At 45.4% G+C, this 9,206-nt stretch overlaps 1 pseudogene; it reads left to right on the top strand.

Moving 5' to 3' along the window:
• Positions 1-2,626: 2,626 nt before the first annotated feature.
• On the top strand, positions 2,627-8,999 carry LOC108530383 (heterogeneous nuclear ribonucleoprotein F-like; annotated as a pseudogene).
• Positions 9,000-9,206: the final 207 nt, after the last annotated feature.

Here is a 9,206-nt window from a genome sequence, read left to right as displayed (position 1 = left end):
TCAAATTCTAGCCTCCACCTGATGTCCCAAAGAGTTCTCAAACTTGGCATGTCATAAGCAATTTGTCATCTCCCCTTCCCCATCCTCTATCTTCTCTCCAGTAGTAACATCTACTACCACATTCTAGGACCTGGGAATAATCCTTGATTCTGCCCTCTTCCTTCTGCCAAAATCAATCACCAATTTTTATCTCATAAATGTTCATAAATCCCACAATACTACCACAGCCCTGGTCCATAGCTCCACTGTCTTTTGACTTTTAATTCCCTTCGTCTTTAGTGCCCTTCGGATCTAGTTTCCACACAGCTGTTGAAGTGGACACCCATTACTTCAGCCAGCGTAGCTCTTTCTTAGGGTAACCACGCTGATTTTCCTTCAGGAACTCACTCCATGAGATACGGACTTAGGGGGACTGCCAGTGAAGATGATGACTTTACCTGGCCAGGTGTGCCCCCAAGCTGGAGCACTATGACATCTTTCATTTGGAATTTGAATCCTAGGTGGAATAACACTAGGGGCAGTTGGCTCTGATACTTCCTGACCAAGGGGACTTGCAGTTGATTCCTGCTATATAGGTCCTGGGAAATTCCTTACGAGCCTGGGTTCTTCAGATTTTTATTGGGTTTTCTGAAGGATCCCATATATCTCCAATGCACTCCCCTGTAGGAACTTAATTAGAATTATCTTCAACCAAAGAATCTGATATAGCAATGTGTCCAAGACGCAAACCATGTCTTTACTGAAAATTCATTAGAAGCATTCCATCACCTACAGGAAAGACACCAAGCTCCATAATACAAGCCCCAAGACCCTCCATTACTGTGTTCCAGGCTCCCTGTCTGCACCTTCTCGCCCTACTCCTTGCCTTGCCCTTACATCTCTGCCCTTCTGAATTATTTGGGGTTTCACATAATCTATGAGGTTTCATGCCTAAATACTCATGAGCCCCCTCCGTAGAACCCCTCTGTGCTCCCATCCAGCTCACTTGAGAAAGCCTTCCCTGGCTCTTCCCTGATCCCAACATTCTGCCTTCCTCTGTGTTCTCAAGGTACTTGATTTTCCCACCCACTCACTCACTGTCATGGTATTTCACCTACCTGCTTTGTTATCTGCCTCTCCCACCAAACATGCAGTTCCTCGAGGGCTGTGCCTTCTTTTCTGTTTCTCTGCCTCCATAATTCCTGAGTAAGAGAAAGGGATCTCAATATAGGACATTAACGAATCTTTTGATCACAGAGATGAAAATCCAGGCTGGAGGCATCTCATATAGGTTATCAAAAAAATTTATTCCTCTTCTGAAAAACATTCCAGAACACTGCTAAGACCCTAGTAAGACTGAAGGACACTTATTTAAATGATAGCTCTCATTCTCTAAAATCTTAATTTCTCCTGAAATCCTTCATGCTTTAATAAGATACAAAATTAGTTAACTCAGACAATTGTCTTCATCACTGTGACTAAATGGCAAAGTGTGTTTTAGTACATATTTTTAATCATAGTTGAAGAATAAACAGAATGTAAGCAAGAAAATCCATGGTTCTGTTTGGATGGCTATTGTGAAACATGTACCTTAAATGGAATTATATAACCATCCATCTGCAAACGTTGAGTGAGGAGAGCTGGATTTCAGTCACAGCTTAGCCATGACCAGCGGCTTGACCTTGGACAAGACATTGCCCTTGGACACCTGCTGTCAGTCTTCTCAGTATCCATTTCTTTATTCTCCCACCATTGGAACCCCCCCAAAAATTTGGGAAACCACTTTTTCTCCGTTCTAACCTATATGATATTATGGTTGTTCACCTGACCCCAGACTCCAGGAGTTGGGCCTGACTGTCTTAAAGCCATTGCTTCTAGCCCATCCGCCTGGCTACAGAAGTTAGTTCAAGGGCAGTCATGAAACCCAATCAGAGCAAAGGGATTTGAAACACACTTGCAAAGGGCTTCTGGCAAAGAAAAGATTCCTCTGCCTGTTGTAGATCCTATCAATGATAGATTAATGATAGATCAATGATAATGCAGCCACGTGTGACCACTAGGATAGAGATGAGATTGCCAGGCAGTGAAAGAATACTGAGGAAAGCAGAATGGGAAAAGAAACAGAATGTTGGTTATACTGCTGGGCAGTGAACAACTGGTTCAAACAACACCTGAAGCTGATAGACCTCTATATGCTTCAGTTACGTGAACCAATCAATTCCCTTTATTGTTGGAATTTAGTTTTCTGTCTATACCATAAATAGTTCTAACAGTAACAATCTCTCTGGGCCTCCATATTTCATACATAAAAGTAATACGGATAACCTCTGAGGCTGCTGGAGTGCTGGGAGGAGGCTGTGGGAACGTGGTCACCTGGTCCAAGGGCCTGGGTTCGTTGCTTTCAGCCAAACACGCGCATCAGGCCGGGGCCTTCAGACCTCACGGAAGGCATCCGCCCCAGTCCACGTGGACTTCTGATGCAGGTTGAGAACAAAAAGAGGCACCTGGACATTCCCTGGAGCCCTCTGTGTGGTCGCGCTTCGGTGGAATCTGGGGGCCCTGGGCTGCCAGCCACGCTTGCTTGATAGCAACAGAAACCAGTTCTGCCCGACTCCGTGCCACAAAAAAAGCCACACCCCACTCACCTGACATCCACGCCATCAAGAGTCCATGCTGCTGAGCCCTGAGGGAGGGGAAGGCTTTGTGGTCAGGCTCCGTGGCCCGCCCTGGCCCTGCTCTGTTGAGGATGCGCAGGACGTCCTCTCCAACTGCACCATGCCCAACTGGGCTGCAGGCGAATTTCATCCACACCAGAGAGGGGTGGACAGAGTGGTGAGGCTTTTGTTGAACTTGGATCAGGAGATGATGTAAAAATGGCCCTGGAAAAAGACCAAGAAAGCATGGGACACTGGCGCATTGCGGTGTTCGAGTCCCACAGAACCGAGGTGGGTCGGGTGTTGAAGGAAACACCGCAGTCCCAACAGTGCCGGCAGCACCAACTAGGGCTTCCCGCACGAACTTCGAGCACTCGCGTCTGGATGCACAAAGAAGAAATCGTTCAGTTCTTCTCAGGGTTGGAAATCGCAGGAGTTGGCCTCGCAGGAGTTAGCTGAGAAGGCTCTTGGAACGCCCAAGGAGAGGACAAGGCACAGGGACATGGAGGTGTTCAAGAGCGGTCAGGAGGAAGTTAGGTCGGACTCAGGTCCCCCTGAGGCTCATATCCGTGCAGCCCCGGACCCCTGTGACCAGCCCGGGGCCGCCGGTAGCTACCCTGGCATCGTGAAGCAAGCAGGCGCAGGATCCGGAGCCACGAGGAGCACGGCGGCCTCTGCACCGCCGAGGTGCACCGAGTGGGGGAACCTCAGCTATTGTCTCTCCGGAATGTGTGACCACAAATACAGCGACAGTGAGGTCACAGGGCAGAGCACCACCACCACTGCCTCTGAATGAGGGGCTGCCATACAAAGCGACCAAGAGAGACATTTACAACCTCTTCTCTCCTCTCAACCCGGCGAGAGTCCACATTGAGATGGGCCCAGATGGAAAAGTGACGGGCAAAGCAGATGTTGAGTTTGCTACTCAGGAAGAAGCAGTAGCAGCTACGTCCAGAGACACGGCCAGCATGCGGCACAGATACATAGAACTATTCCTGAATTTGACAACAGGGGCCAGCAACGGGGCCTACAGCAGTCAGGGGATGCGAGGCATGGGCGTGACCGCCTACAGTTGTCTGGAGAGCCAGTCAGTGAGCGGCTGTGATGGGACTGGCCACAGCGGGCAGAACAGCATGGGTGAATAGGACTTGTTTTGTTAGCAGCATTTGAGTTATTTCAATCAAATTCTCACAGGCCGCCAACAAGCAGTGAAGACCAGTCATAATGGAGGAAGCTGTGGGACCCATTTTGCACTATGAGTTTGTGAAATCTGGATTTAAAAATTACCTCTTTAGGCCAGGCGCAGTGGCTCGGGCCTGTAATCCCGGCACTTCGGGAGGCCGAGGCGGGTGGATCACTTGAGGCCAGGAATTCACAACCAGCCTGGCCAGCATGGTGAAACCCCTTCTCTACTAAAAATACAAAAATTAGCCAGATGAGCTGGCAGGCTCCTGTAATCCCAGCTACTCGGGAGGCTGAGGCACAAGAATCACTTGAACCCAGGAGACGGAGGTTGCAGTGAACCAAGATGCACCACTGCACTCCAGCCTGGGCAACAGAGTGAGACCCTGTCTCTCTCTCTATATATATACCTCTTCAGTGTTTTCTCATGCAAAATTCTCTTCTAGCATGTGTTATTGAGTAAACTAAAACTATTGTCAGCTTTTCTCAATTAACATTTTGTTAGTATACTTCAGAGAGAAGTTATCCGACTTTCAGTATGTTACACATGGACCTTTTACACCACATCACAGTGAACACATTGGGGAGATATGCTTTTTGGAAAACTCAAAGGCACCAGCTCCCAGATTCAAAGAAATGTTTCTCATGTTTATTCATTCTAATTTATATTTTCATTTAAGATCCTTTAGGTTAAGTTGAAGCTTTTTAAAAGTGAGTTTTGAAAATTGAGACACAATACTAATACTGGAGGAATTGGTGAGGCCTTGACTTAAAACTTTCTTTGTACTGTGATTTCCTTTTGAGTGTATTTTGCTAAGTTAAACTTGTTAAATTTTTTGTTAACTAAACTTTTTTCTTAAAATGAAGACTTTTTCACAATGACTGGCACAGATTATCTACTCAGCAAAAGATAGCGAAATGACTGGGTGGTTCAAGATAATTCATTTTAATCGTAATGTATTTAAGTGTGAATTTAAAAATAGTTTCATACATCAAATCTGTGATCTCCCTTATGTTCTAATAATGAGGCTAAATAAAAGTCTAATAAAAATGTAAAAAAAAAAAAAAAGAATTCTGCCAGTTCTCACATCCTATGAGTCTTTCTGAAGGGTAAATACACTCATGAAAATTTAAATATATTGTCTTTTACCAGTAAGCACTAAGGATAGTAGGACTGTCCAGTTTAGCCCAACAAAAGAAAGATAAGACTAGAAATGCAAACAGAAATCCTTCATCTTTGGCCTGTACTAGGAGTTACCCTGATCTCCACCTCCCCTGCTAGCCCCCTATACTTCAGCCACTTATTCCTATACTCTGAGAATAGTTAGGGGCAGAGGATAGTAATCTGGAAAGGAACCTTACAAAGTGGCCCTGCTTGCTTGCTTTCATCATTCTTGCTGATGCCCCTTGTTGGCCTTGGACCCCTTGTTCAGATTCTGACCTCTTCTACCCAAACTCTTTGACATAAGTCTTCCCAGATCACTCTCCTCTGCCTTCTCTCCCTCCCCAGATCTGACCCCTGGATTATAGATTTAACTTGGCATCATGCCCTCATGTCTACATTCCCAGCCCTGACCACTTTCAATCAGTTGGAAGTGGTGATATATTAGGCAACTCCAAAGCACAGATTAGTTTATCTGTAGCAACACAGCCTAAAGGAAGAAGTCCAGGGATGGTTATTTAGTGGAGCAGAGTCACTTAATAAAAGACATTAAGCACCTTAGAAGCCTGAAGGTTTGAGCAAATTGTTTTATACACTGCACTTGCAATTATGTGTGAAAGTTTTCACATACCTGGCTTCCTGGATACACAGCCTTTTAAAAATAATGCATTTGGAAATGCAATTTAATCAACGTCCTAATTTGAAAAAGCATTATCTAGGTCCCCGATAGATACTGTGTTGGAACACTGGGGCCATACCCGAAGTTACTGGGACCTCAGGGAAGAGTTAATATGGAAAGAATCCTGGTTGTTTTTCTAGAAATAGTTAGAAATTAAGAAATTAACTAGCATGCTGCTAGTTAACTTTGTTCTCTCCTCTGGCTTTGCAAGATTCATGGGAAAAGACCTTCAGCACTGTTGTGATTGAATCATTTCACATGTTATGACCAGATAACCTTTGCAGATAGAGATGACTGGGACAATAGTCCCATTCTTGAGGAGCTCAGGAGTTCGGGGAGGAAAAGGACACTACATCAGTCAGGTCCAGCAGGAAACAGAGCTCACCCCACTTAACGAGATCTCAATCAAGGGAGGACTTAGAGAAGTGTGGGCAGAGCTGATGAGGCATCTAGATACCAACAGCAGCAGAGAACCATTACCACCCCTAATAATGAAGAGACAAGTAGAGTGAACAGGAGAGTGGGAACCATGGAGGAGGGGCTCCCTCAGGAGCTGCAGTCAGACAAAGATCTGGCTTCTACCAGAGGGGAGGCTTCAAGGCTAGGACCATGGGAGAAACTGCCTTGACCTATCTTCCCTCCCATTCTCTAATACCCTGCAAGTATGTATCATCCACTAACTCAGACAGAAAACCCACTAGCAAGGGAGTCCGGGTGATAGTCTATAGGGATCAGCCTGGGGAAAGAACTAAGACAGATGTAGATAACAGATATGGCAGCATGAACAAAGAATAATCAAATCACAACACCCCATTTTCCACCCAGGTCCCCTTTTTTCCCTTCATTTAAATGAGAATCCCATCCCAAACACAAGGAGACACAAGTTATCAGCCACTGTATTATTACTGGTGACATCATTTCAAGTGTACTCTCACCTGGACCCTAAATTTTGAGCTTGGCTACCATCAGCACTCCTCACGTAAAATAGTATGGAGAAGGCGAGGGGAGGACGAGGTAATTGGCATAAAAAATAAGTATGGTTGCTATGGTCTCCCCTTCTGTGGTCTTTCATGAGGCCGGAGCAAATAATCACTGCTTCCTTTTATTCTGTGATCACTTTATCCTCTACTAAACACTTCTCACCTTATCTTGAGAAGGTCTGAGATCCAAACCTTCATCCCCAAATAGCTGAGCCCTTACTACTCCTCTCTGCAGTGGGTGGTCAGTTTCCCACTGACCTTCATTATTGGACATGGAAGTCCATGGAAGTCCTGGCAAGTGACCCCAGAAATCCCCTGAGTTTAAAATATAGTCTTCCCAGCCCTATTGCATGGCAGCAACCCGCTTTCTTCTTGGTACCCAATATAGTGATCCCTCCTCTTCCTGTTGGTTCAATAGTGTGAGTTCCAAAATGGCCAAAGACAGGCTCAGCTTCCAATTCCTTGGTGGGAACATTCCTCCCTTAGGAATATTCAGGCTCAAGATCATGGAGATGGAAAGCAAAAGTTCTATTAAGTGGAGTATTAGCTGTGATAGTTACAAGGGTCACTCCTAATGCTTCCCCATGTTTCCTACCCCACAGTTCATGCTATGAAGGAGACAGGACCAGATACTGACTGCTGGTTTAAAGTATATACTAATCCTACAGGTGAGCTCAAGCTTTGCAAGGCGTCATATCCCAGTTGGCCTACTGAACCCTCACTACAGACACCTTAGAAGCCCTGTGTTGAAGATAACAGCTCTGCAGTCAATCTTTGTCCCTGGATGACAATGTGGAGCAGAGCTGCCCACCAGTCTAAAACATTTTGTAATTGTTATGTATGAGAGAAATGCATCCCTATCTAATTTAAGCTATTCTACTTTACCATCTCCTGGTTACATTATTTTAACATTGCCCTAGTTAAGACAGCCATCTTGGCTGTTAGCATAGCCCTAACTTATGCTTTTTCTGGTTAAGTTGCCAGGAGTGTGGATTGGGGTGGAGGATGGAGAGAGGGGAGGGCCTCTGGTCTTATAATCTGGGCTTAAATATGCTGGTTTGCTGCAGAGTCCCTGCTGGGCAGCCCTGTGCCTCGGAAAACCACCTCATATGTTGATTCCAAGTGCTGTTCTTCCTCAGTGTCCTCCCTCTATGGTGGACAGCTCCCAGGGGATTCTTAGTGTCTTTCCAATGGTTTTTCAGATTCCTCTCTCTTCTGCGGTTCCCTCTGCTTTCTGAGATATTGTCAGGGAAGGGTTAAGTAACTGGTGCTGGTTTCCCATCCTACACTGAGATGAGGCCGTGGAGGGCCCGGAGCAGGGGGAGGAGTAGGTATTCCAGGAAGGCAGCTAGGTATTATATCACTTCATTTCTATGAAATTTCCAGAATTGGCAAATCCATAGATACAGGATGCAGATTCACAATTTCCAGGGTCTAAGGAATGGCAGGAATGGAGGGTGACTGCTTAATAGGTAGGGGGTTTCATTTGGGGAATAGTAAGAATGTTCTGAAATAAAACAGTGGTGATGGTCACACAACCTTGTAAGTGTACTAAATGCCACTGAATTGTTTCCTCTAAAATGACCAAAATGGTGAATTTTATGTTATGCAAATTTCTCACAATAAAAAAACAGTAAAGTGGTTGGATTTTATTCTAATTGAGTAGGAAGATGCTCAAGGGTTATAGGGGTGAATCTGGCAGTGACTGAAGTTAACAGAGCTGTAAAAGAATCGTTTGACCTTGTAGTCCTGCTTGGAACATCTGTTTCCTCCTGCATGGGGGGTGATGGGGATGGAAGGGAGTAGGGGGAGAACAGGCAGAGTAGAGGATGCTGACTCCAGAGAGGGCAAAAGGCAAGCTGCTGGTCTAGGCATAATTTCTAGATTTTCCTGATTGACATGGATTTTTTGGGTTTTTTGTTAATTTTTTTTTTTCAATTACTCAGCATTCTAATACCTTCCTATGTGGGGAGAATCCAAATGGGAGGAGTCCTCCTTTGTAAACCTTGGTTATAGGTAGGAACCTTCTCTCTGTGCCCTGTCCCACACCCCCACTGGCCAACCACACTTGGTCTCAGACATCTAACCCAGCCCAGCTAACCAGATACTCCTTCTGGGACTTGGAATCATGACGAGTGATGCAAAGACACAGATGAGAGCAGGTAAAAGTACACAGAACAGCTGCGCCACCAAAGATGAGAGTCCACTGGCTGCTGTGTTGTGCAAGATCTGGGGCTTTGGCATTGCATGTTCAGGGGCAGCTGTGCCTGGGAGCATCCTTACCAGACCAATTCTGAGGGGTGACCTTGGCTTTGGCAGCCATTCCCTGACCTCTTGTTGTGGTTATTTTCTGAGCATAGTTCACCTACCCCATTTCAATTCTCAAGCTACCCAATATCCTTCCAATAAATTCCTTGACTGTTCAAGTTAGCCTGAGCTTGTTTCTGTTACTTTTAACTAGGAACCCTGTTACATTAATGCAGTCTTAACCATCTCCCTTCAAAACAGAAAACATGGTACATTCCAATTAAATGCCTATGACTCCTTGCAAAATTGAAATACTGTCTGCA

This window comes from Rhinopithecus bieti, unplaced genomic scaffold, assembly GCF_001698545.2.
Source record: "Rhinopithecus bieti isolate Rb0 unplaced genomic scaffold, ASM169854v2 scaffold_6907, whole genome shotgun sequence".
Classification (NCBI taxonomy): Eukaryota; Metazoa; Chordata; class Mammalia; order Primates; family Cercopithecidae; genus Rhinopithecus; species Rhinopithecus bieti.
The sequence above is the reverse complement of the archived record's forward strand: the minus strand, read 5'-3'. Positions and strand labels throughout refer to the sequence as shown.